Source organism: Echinops telfairi, unplaced genomic scaffold (assembly GCF_000313985.2).
Source record: "Echinops telfairi isolate 266 unplaced genomic scaffold, ASM31398v2 ScPeMD7_12;HRSCAF=54, whole genome shotgun sequence".
NCBI lineage: Eukaryota > Metazoa > Chordata > Mammalia > Afrosoricida > Tenrecidae > Echinops > Echinops telfairi.
The window spans coordinates 5,239,918-5,254,950 of NW_022103909.1; the positions used below are offsets into that span (position 1 = coordinate 5,239,918).

Genomic DNA, 15,033 nt, shown 5'->3' on the forward strand with positions numbered 1-15,033 from the left:
TGTGACAGAGAGTGCATATAAGGATTTCTAATCTACATTTTAATATTAAATACCACGCAGACTCATGAGGCTTAAAATTAATAATATTTGTTCAGTTTTCCAATTTGAACATCATACATATATGAAGCTAAGGTAGGAAGGTAGTCCACTATTCCACGGTGTGACTCTTTCTTATAGAATGCAGATGAATAATTCTGATTGGCATTTTATGTTTAAGCAATTTGAGTAGTAACACCTCCATCTGCAGAGTTTCTGATTTACTTGGATCTGCCTGATATATGCAGTTTAGGAAGTTTCTCACGTGTCTTCAGGCTGTAGAATCAGTGCCATAGATGAACCATTAGTCAGGTTAGATTTGCCTCTGATGCCCTCAGTACTTTCCTATTACTCTGCTTTGACATCAGCTGACCCTGCGCTGAAATGATCTGTCTCTCAAATCCTGACTCAAATCTTCCTTATTTTCACCCTCTTCACTATTTCTCCACCCTCCATTATAACTACCTTGATTTGTCCTTACATAAAATAAGGACACATTGGGCTACTAACCTTCCAGGTTGGCAGTTTGAAATGACCGTCCAGGCTGTGGGAGGAAAACGAGGCTTTCTGCTCTTATACTACAGTCTCAGAAGCCTGCAAGAGATTCTATCCTGTCCTATAAGGTTATTATGGGTTGGAACCAGCTCAATGGCAGTGAGAATGGTTTTGAGTTTAAGTTTTGAAGTTTCTGAAGTTTTTTTGCCAATGTTCTAAATGTTAGGAAACATTCAGCTTTTATTTTTTTACCCCTTTGAGGATTACAATGAAAAACAGTATTATTGTGGAAGTTAAAATGAGGAAACTTAAGTTAAAAATGCAACAGTAAGTGTTAGCAACCTCTATTAGTGGTATTTATTTTTTCTCCTATCAAGTTGCTTGTTCCTTGGGTTGGTGGTGGTGGTGGTTATCAATTAGCACCCAATCATCTTCAATACTTAAACTTCCTAAACAGATGTCAAAATGAGAGATACATTATGGGTCTTAATCAACATTTGTTATATGTAGAAAGATTACAAAGATGAAACAAAAAGCAAATATCATGTAATTTTCTTTTTGAACAATACTTAAAATTTGAATTCAGAAACAAAGCTTGGAGCAGATTGGAAAGTAGTAGGGAGGGAAAAAGAAAGACATGTGGGCTCGGTCTAATTTTGTAGAAGTTGTGATAGGTTGGCAGATTTATCTTGTGCTGTAATGCCGAGAACCTAAAAATTCATTTTCTTCAGACAGCATTTCACACCTACTAGCTGATTTCTGTCCACACCTGAAGGGTTACTGAAAGCCCAAACACTTAATCATCGATTCATTTTATAATTCACTGACCCATTAATTTTGCTATATTTTACTTATCTACTCCTTTATCAATCGCATCTGTCAATTCAGTCATCTAAGAATCCTTTTTTTTCTCATTCATCTATTACTTTAATGTTTATTTGTGCAACTATCCATATGTTTATGGATTTACTTAGTGTAAAGTTTCCTGCTTAAAATAGATTGAGCAAAACATCCTGCTGAACCTTTCTTGAATCTTCGTGTGAACGCACTTGTATGTTCAATTTTTATTTCGAATTTAGGGAATATTACACTTAACAGTCATTTATTTTATATAATTTAAATTTTCCAACTTAAAACCTGGTCTATCCAGATATAGTCAGACTCTACCCCTTCAGAAGTCCTCTTCCTTGTATGGTAACTCCTTACATTAATCTAGACCTACCCACTTGGATCCTGACTCTGGATCAAATGACCGAGTTTTCACCTGACGGCACTTCATATGACATTGGATGTGGCAGTCCGACTTAGCCACAGCGAATGCTATTCCTGCTGTGCAAACCAATGCCTTAGTTGCTATCATCATGAACTTGACCCCTTTTCTTGTTCAGGTTACCACTGAGCTTTCTTTTGAACCCTGATCCAGGTAACTGCTCAGTGTGTCTGATCAATACTTCACAGCCCAGGGGAATGTTCTAAGGATTTCAGATTCCAGACTGAGGTCAATGACCAGTTGGAAAGTCCTTATTTTCAGTTGTTGAGCTTTGAAAAAATTACTGAAATAAACTAGTTTTCTGTATTCAATTCTAGTAAAATACAATCACGGTGAATGAAACCCATTCACTTTAATGGAACATGTATCAGCATTTGGAATTTACTCTGAAGTTGGTTAGGTATTTGTTGCAAATTTTTTCATGTTTACTTAGTATGGACCTGGTTACAATTTTAATTTTGGTTCTAGCTCTTGACTGAGAAATCTTGAGCATATTCAATTGATTTTAAGAATCTGTGAGCTACAAATTCAATCTTTGAATACCTCTTTTCTCTGCTGAGGGACTACACGGGCCATCACCCAGGCAAGCAGAGAGCTAAATTGTGGAAGTCCCTGATCTGTTTGTTCTTGTCCCCCACAAAGGTCCTCTGTGACCACAGAAAGACAGGCTTTTATTATTTCATACTTACGGTGAAAAGGAAATACAGATTTCATAATTCTGTTTACTTACCTTGCTAGAGGGACACAGTGGATTCCGTTCATATAGAAGTCAAAGGCCTATTTTGAAATTCAGAGAAAAGGAGAGAAAAGGACTTTGGGTGCTTGTTCCAAGAGCAGAGGGTAAAAGCGTATAATCCTGGATGATCCTCTGAAGAAGGCATGCGATGTGCTGTCTGCATACATGCCTGTTTCTGTACTTCTCAAACCGGTCATTACTTGGCATTTTGTATGTGTCCATGTCAACCTTTGTCTTAAAGAGCATTGGGGCACAAGATGGTATTTTAGAGCCATTCTAAGAATACGCCCAAATAACTATCACTACCAATTTTATGACTTTTGACTGAAGTGTTCACCTGTGTGAATTCATCTGATATAAATTAATTTGAGCCTAATTCAATTTTAATCAATTTTGTGCTAAAAACACTCTTTTAGGTCCAATGACTTACTTACATCACTTCAAAAGAGCTCCATCACTCAGGACATTTGAGGGAGAAATATTTCATAATTTATTGAATGAAAGAACAGAAAACCTTAATTGTATAAATAGCTAGCTAGATAAATTAATGAATAAAGATGAGAGAACAGACTAATGCTAGGAGATAGAAATAGTTTAGAATGTAGTATAGGAAATACAAAGAAGATATTCATAACAGTACTACTGCCCTGGGTATCCCAGGGGCACCTGAAATAAGGGTGAAGAACCACAACACTTGAAGTCTGTGTCCTGGGGAGTAATCCGAACATACCTCAATATTTTCTTTATAACTCTCTCTGGTTCTTGTTTTTCCCTCATCACTTTGCCTCTAGCACATACACTTTGGATATAGAAGAGTAGAAGAATTCTAAGTCATCAAAATCTCATTTTCAACCCTGATGCATTTTCTCCATTTCTTACCGGGACTTGGTACTTCTCAGCTGTAGGTCTGTAGGTCTCAATTTCCCAGATCCGTGCAGATTTTATCATCAAAGAACTCAACACAAAGTCGGTTAAAGGCAGCTGAAGACAAAGACCTCAAAGGAGGAAAACATTCATGCAGCTTATGGGATATGGAGCTCATATCCAGCACAAGGGAAAGTGGAGAACTTACAAGTAAAGAAATTGCCACAGAGATAGATGAAGTCTAGACATTGAAATCTAAATGAAATAAAGATCTAGAAGTCACCAGGTGGAAACATGGGGAATCATTAGAAATACTGTGAATGATTCTTTCTGACAGTAAAATGATCTTTTCAGTGGTCTCACTAAGGTATATATTTTTGGGGTGTATGTGTGTGTCAAGCAATGTGCATGCACAGGCACGTCAATATTTCTCTAATTTAACTAAAGAAAGATGGCACATGAATTTTTCATTTTATAAAAAATGAGGGAAGAAAATAGATGAGTCCAGATAGAAGGTTTAAGGTCACCTGTGCTCTATGCTCGTCGTTGGTTCTGCCCCTCTCTCACTCACTGAAGGTAGGGAGAAAGCCCAGATTCTGAAAAGAGGGACATGAGAGCCTTCTCTCCTCCTTCCAGCCACATCTACTAAGGCGTCTCTCCATTTACCTGCCTTTGTGACTGTACATATTGGGGAAAATAATCTTAGCAAAGGAGATATAATCTGGCTGAAAGCTAGCTCGATTGGCTGGTGGAGCTCATTCCCCCAAGGGCACAATCTGATGCCAAACTTTAAACTCATTAACTAGAAGAGTTGAAATCTGTACAAGACTGAGGGGATGCTCACAGATATAAGACATAGACCTTTAAAGCTGAAGAATTTACACCAACTCTGAAGTCTGGTGAGATTTGAGAGAAGAGAGGCTAAACACTGACTTTTATTCCCTAGGTGACAGTCTCCCTAAGTACCTGGGAGTACCTAGGATAAACTTTTGAATGAATTTTATCATGTGGAACTGATAGCTCCATGGTTCAATGTGCTTTGAATATAGCAAATGTCTTGGAACCCACGTTTATATTAATATTCTTAGTTTCCCTGAAACCATGACCCTTGAAGATTTTATTTTTTATTGTGACTTGAGAAAAGATTTACCGAGCAATTTGCCAATTTGACATTAAACAATTCATATACCTTTTATTGAAACTCACTCATTGGCACTCACTCAATGTACCTTCACCATCCTGCTTCTTAAATCCCGTCTGTCTTGTTTCTATTCCCATTCTTTGCTAGCCCTCTATAGGTTTTCTTTGGGAAAATGCTGCCCTTTATCTTTTAAATGGTTGATTATTGTAACACAAGGGTTATAGACATGAAGGATGACTAAGAACCACAGTCTTTGGGGGCCAACCAGTCTCTGTTTTACTAGTAAGCCTGGTGTCTTTTCTATGGCCCTTGGATCCTGTGCCCAATGACTCATTACCTCATGGTATTTGCTTATGTCTAAAAAGTTTCCATAACCTTCCCCCTTTTCTGCTCTCCCACATTTATGAGTACATTCAAAGAAAGGGTAAATACACACACACACACACACACACACATGCACGTGCGCGCACAAATGTCCTCTGTCAAATGTATATATTTGAGGATATCCTTCCAATCTCCTTTCCATACCTGTTCAGACCGCAGGCCAACCCAAGCATCTATTGACAGTTCATTATTTTTCCAGGATTTTGAATATAAAAGCATTTTTTCTCTTGCTCTAACTCTTGTAAATCTCTCATTGTCTTCTCCTGCCTCAATAATTTTTTGCCAACCACCTTTTTATGGAACATATCTTCCCCATCACAAAAGTTAACATTTATGTGCCCTCTAGCCCAAGGGTGGGGGCCACCAGCCCAGGGACTATATAAGACCTACAAAAGCTAACACCGCACATCTCACCCAAGAGAAGCAGTCCCAACTATCACATTAAGAGTAAGTTAATTTAATGTTTGACCAAATATAGCAAGCTAATTTTTAAGTTGGTAATTTTTTAGAGCCTCAGAATGATATTATAAATATTGAAATGGACATTGGCAGAAAATAAAGGTCTCTCATCCCTGTGAGTCTAGCCAACGACTTCCATTCCCTCTCATCCTGGGTAACCAGCAAAGAATGTTTCTTTAATGTGAAAATCTTTTCTTGCCTCTTTACAATAGTGATTTCTTACAATATTTGTCCTTTGACTAAGCAGCAGTGTAACGTCTTCAAGGTTCATCCATGTTATGTTCTGAAGATTAGTCTTTATTCTTTATGGTGTGTTGAGTTGCCTAGAAAAACAAAACCAGTGACACTCATATATGTATAAGAAGGAACTTTATATCAGGAATAACTTAAAATCAAGAAAGTATCCTAGGTAGTCCAGTTCAACTCAAGTCCATGGATTAGATGCTCACTGGAGCCCCCTTTACACTCATGTAGCTGAAGGCTGATGATGAGGAAAGATTAAAATGGATTCAAAGAGATCACTGCCTGAGAGTGCAGAGGGTGTAGATAGCTCAGAGGTTGACTGCCAGGGTCAGTGGTCCTCGTGGGGCCACCCTGGGATGCAGACACAGATTCCCAGCAAGGATGAAGGTGAAGGGCAAAAGAGGGTGGTGATGTTCTCAATGTCTTTCTTATAAACAGGCCATACCTTCAATGAGGCAATCATCAGGCTGTGACCTGACTGCTAGGTAGGACTCCACCCCTACACTTTCACATATATGACATGTTTATGTAAAACCTCCCCTTGTGAACTTGACAATTTTACACTGCTCTTTAATCATACATAACCTCTAAGCAAGGACAATAATAAAGTCATGTTTGCTCCTAAAAGAATATAACTAAAATGCACACAACTGAAAATATACCAGCCCCATTTAAATCTTATTACTTATTACATAAATGAACAAAATGAAAACATTCTATGCTTAACAACTGTTTTGTGAACACTTACACCTTAATCTTTTAAGTCTATTAACCTCCACTGATGCAAGTCTATAAGTCAGCCACTTCATGGTTTTATCTTCTCCCAATATTGGTATCCAATTTCTAAACTGTGCATTTCTATCAACTCAGTTATAGGAGAAGACAAGTATGTTCATTGATGTGAAGATTCATCATTCCAATTGGAAATTTGTGTGTCTGTATCCATAAGCAAAATCAAGTCTAAAGCAAGCCACCCATCAAGTCAGCAAGTAATGTGCTCCAGCTCACAAGGTCAAACATCTCTTTCATCCAGTAAGGTTCTGGTCAATTCAGACCTATCAGACCTAGCATTCCTAGCTAGGTCAATGAGTGTTTTAGCAACCTAAAAAGTTCCCCACGGAACTCTTCATGCTTCAGACCCCAGCCCTCTTGGGTTAAGTCATGCCATAGACTCATATTCCTAAAGAGGGGTGGCTGGGGGTGCTGGCGGGGTGGTGGTGGTTGGTAGGGGTGTGGGAATGGTTCTTTAATAGGCACAGACTTTCCAGCTTAGGTGTAACCACAATCAAGCTACTTGCTCAAGATTCTAAAAGTCTAGGTCACCTCTTTTTCCCCTTTAGTCTCCCAATAGTTCTAGTTGCATATTATTTCCATGGAAACATCTTGCCCTCAAGGAGGGGCTTAGCCTTTCTAAGTCTTCTACCTTGGCTTTAAAGAAAAAGTGAATTGCTCCAGGAACTCCTTTTGTTCCCTTTAAGTGATCCAATTGTAAAGGATGAAGGTGGGGAGGCCTATAAGCTCTCTCTATTAATTTCCAACGTTCATTTCTATCACACATTATGTCAATAACAGTAGGTAGGAGAAATAAATATAATCCTAGTATAGCCAGATCCTAAACACAATTCTTTTGAAAACATTCAAGTTCACATTGCTCTTAAACTATCCTATTCATATACATATGACCTTAGGCGTTTGGCAAGACCAAACCAAGGCGTGGCCTTTGATCAGCCCGAGTGTGTAGTTTCTTCTGTTTTTCTATGTGACGTGTGGCATTTTCTTCAGGAAAGTCAAAAGGTTGATTCCTTTTCTGTGCTGCAACTTAACATCCATTATATTCTTTTGTACCATTTCAGGTAGGAATAACCAAATAAAGCTTCGAAGAATCAAAAAGTTTCACTTATGCTCTTCCCAGGAGCAAACTGACAAATCACATGGCCATAAGTGATTTTCTAAAGGGCAAGGAAAATCCACTTCCCTCTGATTGCCATGAGGCGGAGGTTAGACAAGCCTCTACTCTCCATCTTCATGATTTGTTTCTCTAGGACCTTGCTCCCATGGTACCAAATTTTGTTAGCCTGGGTTGTTTACAGAAACAAAAAGGGAATATCCATATATGCTGGATGTAGACCACACCCCGGAGGAAACTCTTTTTCAAATGATTGTGTTCTCATAGTGGATGTCATCAGGAGGTGATCAATATTATGTCAATTCCATCATGGGTGATACCTACATTAATAATCATTGAAATGATCAAAGTATGAAAAGGAGATATTATCTGGATTGGAGCGGGATGAACACCCCCTACCTCCCAAGACCAAAAGCAAGCCAGAACAAAAGGCTCAAGATAAGATAACCGGTACCAGGAAGTGAGGTCAGATGTTCCAAGTACAAAGGAAGCCGCAAGATGTCAACAAACAACCCTCAGAGTGGCCAGACCCCAAATGCTAATTGCCCAATGTTCCAAACATTCTTTACTGCCCCTCTGAAAACCAGCGTCCCCGACTGCTGGGTGTGACTTCCCTGGGCTACTTGCTCTCCCACGGAACCTCGTCCGGGAGCTTCCCTCTAAAAAATCTACTGCTATTTCTGCTCTCTCTTGTCCTGTCAGCTATCTTTGTCCATCTCCTTGTGCCTCAGTTTACCTTTCATTTGGTGCCGAAACCTGAAGGTGTAGGGGATGTGACATGCCTCTGCCCCATCCTGGGTGAGTGTGGCACTCTCCCCCTCTCCTCCCTGAACCTCTGCCATCAAGGAAATGGGCTTGCCAAGACTCTTGTTAGTACTCGGGCTTGCCAAGACTCTTGTTAGTACTCTGCCACCCACCTGAGGAGTGATACCCGAACCGAACAGAGAGGCCACCCCAGGCACAGAGGACCAGCAAATTCATATGGAACATAGAGACCCCGAAAGGGGCACTGCACAAGGGGTTTATACTTCCACCCTAGTACTAAGAGGAGCTGGAAATAACTGCCTTTCCCTGAAAGGGGTGTGATGCTAAGGACAGTTTCTCGTGCCTGTGAGTGTCGACCAGGTCATTGAGGTATATAATAGAAGCAAAAATTCATTTTCCATGTGGCTCCCAAACCTTTGCCTCTGTGTTTACTTCCTAGGGTTTCTGTCGATAACAGGACTGTTGGCCCTGGGTCTGACAGTCACTGTGCCTTCAGACTGGACTCGGTTGCAGAAGTCATTTTTGAGCCTTTTCTACTTATTTGTGTGCTTTGTGTTTGCAGCTTTGCAGTGCCTTCTCTAAAATTTTCTACTTCCCCTTTTTCTTACCTTAAGCGAAGTCCTCAGACCAACCCTCTATTTTATCGGCCACAGAACAGGCTTCCTTCCTTTGCTTCCATCATGTCTCTCTCTGTGTAAGGTCCCTGTCTTCCGCACAAGTCACAGATCTGCACCAGGGAACCTTTCCTTTTCTGAGAGTCCAGGACTCTCCCCAGGGTCTCTGACCATGATCAGGACACCCTCCCAGCAGCTGAAGACTTTATTCAGCAAATACATCGCTCCATGCGTATAGGACCAGGGCCTTAACACAGTTTTTGCAACCACGGTTCTATCACTCTGCTTTATTACAAATCATTCAAACAGTCAGTTCTTCATGTGCGGTTTGCAAAGCCATTAATGCCCAAGGAAGGCTTAGATCTCTAATACCAATACACCAATTGCGTGGCTGTTTACCGGGTCAAGATTGGCAAATTGATTTTACACATATGCCGGCACACAAAGGTCTCAAATTCCTCCTCATCATGGTTGACACCTTCTCAGGATGGATCTAGGCCTTTCCTACTAGATGGGAAATGGCGGATACCATTACCAGCATTCTCATTTCCCAAATTATTCCTAGGCTTGGACTCCCCAATTCTATCCAATCAGACAACCACCCAAGCTTTGTATCAAATATTACACAGCATATCTCTTTTGCATTTGATATAAAGTGGCAGCTGCATATCCCATACAGGCCCCAGTTGTCAGGGAAGGTGGAGAGGATGAACAACATAATCATAGTCATTTGTCCAACCTATCGCTAGGCTTCGCAAGCCCTGGGTGGATTTGCTCCCTTTAGCTCTGGCCCATTTCCATGCAGCTCTACGCTCCCCATTCTTTTTAAGACCATTTGAGTTAATGTACGGCTGGCGTTTTTTAATTAACCACAACCTGCCGACGCAGCCTCCTCCTCTAGCTACTTACCTGCCTTACCCCTCTCTCCTAAGACACATTCTTTGAGAACACGCTTATCAGTGCCTGCCTAGCCTGGACCCAACACAGCCTGACCTGCCGGCTGTCAGTCCCGGAGACTGAGTTCTCCTGAAAGAACTACAACCACAGCCCCTCCAGCCAAACTGGAAAAGACCTTACACCCTAATTCTCAGTACTCCAACAGCAGTTAAGGTACTTGGGGACCCCAATTGGCATCATCTCAGCCAAGTTAAACAGACGACTCCAAAGTCACAGGGCCCACTCACATTCACATTACTAGGGTGCCTCCTGCAAACCACCCTAAACCATGGTAAAACTCCAAAGCCCAGAGTAAACCTTTTTGTGTGGGAATTCATCGTCTACAAAACCCCTTGGGCTAACAATACTGCACAAACACACATGGCTGGAAAAGGTTATTGCACCCTGAAATGGTGCCAGTCACAAGTCTCAATCTACTTTCCCCCTGGCACCCTAAAATCAGTAGCTACTGGAGCCTCCATGCCGGCCCTGTGTTTCCATTCTGGAAAAATGGAAAAGTATTGTCAATAGTAGTCAGACATCTATGGTGGATTATTCCTCTTGCAAAATACATGTAGTATTACATGGAGTGCAGATCTCAACATAAATACAGCAGGTGTTTTTGTGGGAGATGGAAGCGGAACCTATCGCCTTAATATCGCAGACCCCTGGGACAACAGATGGCTGTCAAGGGTAGAGGGCAAACTGTATCATTGGCGGTGCAGCAGCAAGCCCTCTAGCATCCTTAGGAGTCATCGGCAATATGTAAGAGTGCTTCCTGTAAATTTTGATAATAAATTAGACCAAGTGGCACAGAAAATATAGGAAAATGAACAAAATCTAGCTTACCAGTTGCCAGCAATGAATTGCAATGAATACCCCTGCAAATTCCACTAGACCCACTAACCCCTTTAGCTGTGTTAAATTAATCCAGGAGGTGGATATACTCCTTAATGTCTCAAGAGTTGAAGATGGTTTCTGTTTTCTCTGTGCCTCTCTACAAAGTCTTTGCTGGCTTCTGTACCCCTGCTGACTTTCTCCCTTTCAACAAGAGATAAGCTGCTCAGCTCCTCTGTGAAATGTCTCCTTGTATACTCCTGAAGGGAATTTAAATGTTAATATCGTATGTGCTATAAGCCACCTTAGGCTCCTAGAAACCAGTGTGACTCTACTCATGATGTCACAGGGTCCCTTAAAGCCTCCTCAGGTATGTTTGTGTGTGTGTGTGTAGCAAGCAGGACTTTCACTAAATGCATCAATAGTTCTACACTACACCCCTGTCTCCCAGCCACTATAGTACCGCAGCTTACCACATATGGACAAGCAGAGTTCAAATGGCTGTGGAACTTTAAAACTAGCTTTGTTCCCCAATACTGCAGGGCTGTATTCTTACCTGTCCTGGTGGGCCATAGTTTTGTCTCCTACCTGGCAGCAGTGGGTATTTCCAGTGTGGTATTGGGACACAGCACACACAAACACAAAACTTTGACAAATAACCCCAGCTGGTCATGGTCTCTCACCTCCCTGCAGCAACAGCTTATGTCCTTGGGACAGGTAAATCTTCATAATAAGCATTCATTGGGTCTGTCAACAGCTGACAAGGGTTGTACATGCATGTTTCTGGGAGAGGAGTGCTGTTATTCATTAATGAGTCTGGGGTTGTAGAGCAAAATGAAATAGTTTTGATCAAATGGCTGATGAAATTAGGAACCAACACTGGGAAAACCTGTCAACAGCACCCTGGTTCCAGACCCCCTCGTCTCCTGGCTCATACTGCTCGTGGAGCCCCTGGGGATAATTTGCTTTCTGTTACTGTTAGGCCATTGTCTTTCCAAGTTTCTCCAGAACAGAATAAGTGATATTACCAATTTGACTGTTAACCAGACTCATTTAAACCCTTACAGGCCCCTGCCTACTGAATCTGACCTAGCACACTCCGGTCTGTAACCCCTAGTTGCCCACCCCCATGTCAGCAGGAAGCAGCTAGATCAGTCCATGGCACCCCTTATCACTTAAAGGCAGGAATGTATGGATGGGAGCAGTAAAGCAAGGGCTGAACAACCCCACAAGACCAAAAGAAAGACAGGACAAAAGGTGCAAGATAAGATAACCGGTGCCAGGAAGTGAGACCAGATGTTCTGAGTACAAAGGAAGCCTCAAGAAGTCAACAAACAGTTCTCAGAGTGGTCAGACCCCAACTGGTAATTGCCCCACATTCCAGACATCCTTTACCACCCCTCTAAAAAGCTGTGTCCCTGACTGCTGGGTGCGACTTCCCTGGGTTACTTGCTAGCCCATGGAACCTCATCTGGGAACTTCCCTCTAATAAAGTTACTACTATTTTTTCTCTCTCTTGTCCTGTCAGCTATATTTGTCCATTTCCTTCTGCCTCAGTTTACCTTACAGATGCAAATATTTTTCCTATCAAGAAAACTAATGAATCAACAAGTTATTGCCATACTTTCTAACTTGACATAACTATTTAAGTTATTTTTTCCCTTCCTATGTTTCTCACGGTTGCTGTTTTTGTTAGTTATCACCAATTCATGGTGAGCTTATTTACAACCTAAGTAAAGCTGGTTCAGTCCTCTACATGCTCACAATTGGTATATTTGAGTCCATGGTTGGAGCCATCATGTCATTCCATCTCATGGAGGGATTCGCACATTTCACTGACTATCCTCTTTGTTAAACATAATGTCCTATCTCTCGAACGGCCTTTCCTGATGATATGTCCTGTGTAAGCCAGGCAAAGTTTTGCCATCTTTGATTTAAGGGACTTTCTGTTTAGACTTCACTAAGTCTTCTCTTATATCCCTGTATCTAATTCTTAGCCTGGTTTTCTGTTCCCATCTGCTATTATGTAGATCCAGGAAATATTTCCCAATGTTAACTCAGATAGGCATTTTTATATGTATTAATATCTCAATACTCCATTATGGTCTGTTTTTCTACTTTAAATATAGCAGATACTTTCCAAGTGTTCTTCTCCTAGCTGCCTTCAGATCCTTGTCCTTTTGACTGTAGATGAGGGAAATCAACATGGGAGTGACTACACTCTACTGCACAGAGATCAGCACCAGGGAGAAGCCTGTGTTTAGCATGAGATAGCTAAGCAAACCTGTGCCATAGAATAAGCTCACTGCTGTCAGGTGGACAAGAAATTAAGAAAAATTAAGAAGGTGTCAAGTCCATGTATCATGTTGGAGCAGAACAGAATTGAGAGTATGGTGGTGATGTTTCATCAGGACAGAGGGAAACGAGAGGGCAACTCACAGCTGTAGTGCCTAATGGTATGATTCTCACAAAACTTCAACTTTGGAACTGGAAGGTAATTGATTATTGCATTCCAAAAGCCCATGTCCCATGCCCCTCAACAAGTTTCACACACAGGTCTGTGTTCATCACTTGGCCATAGAGCAGAGGGTGGCAGATAGCAGCATAAGGATCATAGGCCATCACAGAAAGCAGGTAGAACTCAGTCCCTGCAGTGAGAAACACAAATAAGGCTTGAGTCAAGCATTCATCTACTAAGATAGTTTTGTCACAGAGAGAAGGTTCTCCAGCATCTTCAGCACAGTGACGGAATATAAACAAATATCCAGGAATGATAGATTACTCAAGAAAAAGCACATGGGTGTGTGGAGGTGAGAATCAGTACTGATTACTAAATGCATCATCAGGTTCCCCACCAGGGTCAGGAGGTAAATTTCTAGAAAGAACACAAAGAGCAGAGCCTGGATGTGGGGGTCAGTTGAGAGCCCAAGGAGTATGAACTCAGGGATGACACTGTGGTTCCTCAAGGCCATTTCCCAAGGTCGTTCCCTAGAAGTAAAATGGAAACTCATAACAGTGAGGCGTTTTCTTTCCTTCTGTCTGTCTTCACTTATCAACTTTTTAATGTTTTATTAAAATTACTTTAGCAAAATGTATAAATATTAAAAGTTTGGCATCAACCATTTTAAGAGTAAAATTCTGTGACTTTATTTAAATTCATCGTGGTGTACTACTATTTCCATTATTCATTTCCAAATGACTTTTACCACCTACCACATAAAGTCAGTATTTCAACAATATTATCTCTCCATTCACCTTAGCACTACCTCTACTCTACTTCCTAATACTCAGTCATATCTCACTGGATCATACCATGCTATACCATACCATAATTAGCTTATTCATTAATCTGTTGATAGGCAATAGGGTTGTATCTTCCTTTTGGCTTTTGTGAACAATGCTTCAGTGAACTTTAGCGTGCACATAGCTGTTTGAATCCTTGCTTTCAAGTTTCACAGGAGTTGAATTTCACGTTTATATGATAACTCTATGTTTAACTTTGTTAAAAGTCTCATTTTAGTTAGTTATTCTCTCCCCTCATTCTCCAATAGCTACACTCTTTTAAATTCATTATTCATGTCCCTAATGAATCCAAAATTTCTGTTTATTTATCCATAACACCTAAGATCTATTCTTCTAAGTATTAGTATGCCCATAGTGGATGACTTCTTTGCACTCCTACTGCTTTGGCTCTCTTTACATATAACTATTAATCAGCAAATAAATGTTTAGCTTCTATACAGGCCAGGTTTTATACTAGGTATTTTAAAGATAGTGGAGAATGATGTATGGTCTTTCTTATCTTAAAGGTCACAGTTAAATGAGAAAATATATCAAAAAGTGAAATTAGAATTATTATGATGTTACAATGGGAATTCTAAAAGTGAATAAGGGTGGGAGCTCAGTACTGACTTATAGTGTCATATAAAGATTTTAGCAATGCTTTGAAGAAAGTCTATGCTTTCAGGATTCTAAAGAGAACAGCATATTTATGATAGGATAATTCTGAATAGCTGGACTCTAGAATTTGAGTGATATATAGTACGTATGGAGCCACTCACAGTTTAAAATTGTACTATTTTCTGGAATTAAATTAACACTACAAGTACTGCTATTGTTGTTGGATCCAAAGAGAGGCTAAATAAAATCACCTGGACATGTACAAGGTAACTGAAGAATGACATTTTGACATCACTTTGGGGTTTTTCACTTCTCAAACTAAATTATTTGAGATTCAATTAATATGCCGTCATTCAGAAGGGGAATGTATGCTATTATCCTCAAAAGGAAGGTCAGCCATACTTCAGAGAAGAGGTATTTGGGAAGCTGAGTGTACCTTTAGAACTT

At 40.5% G+C, this 15,033-nt stretch overlaps 1 pseudogene; it reads right to left on the reverse strand.

The window, feature by feature from the left end:
- Positions 1-12,800: 12,800 nt before the first annotated feature.
- Positions 12,801-13,658, reverse strand: LOC101658277 (annotated as a pseudogene).
- Positions 13,659-15,033: the final 1,375 nt, after the last annotated feature.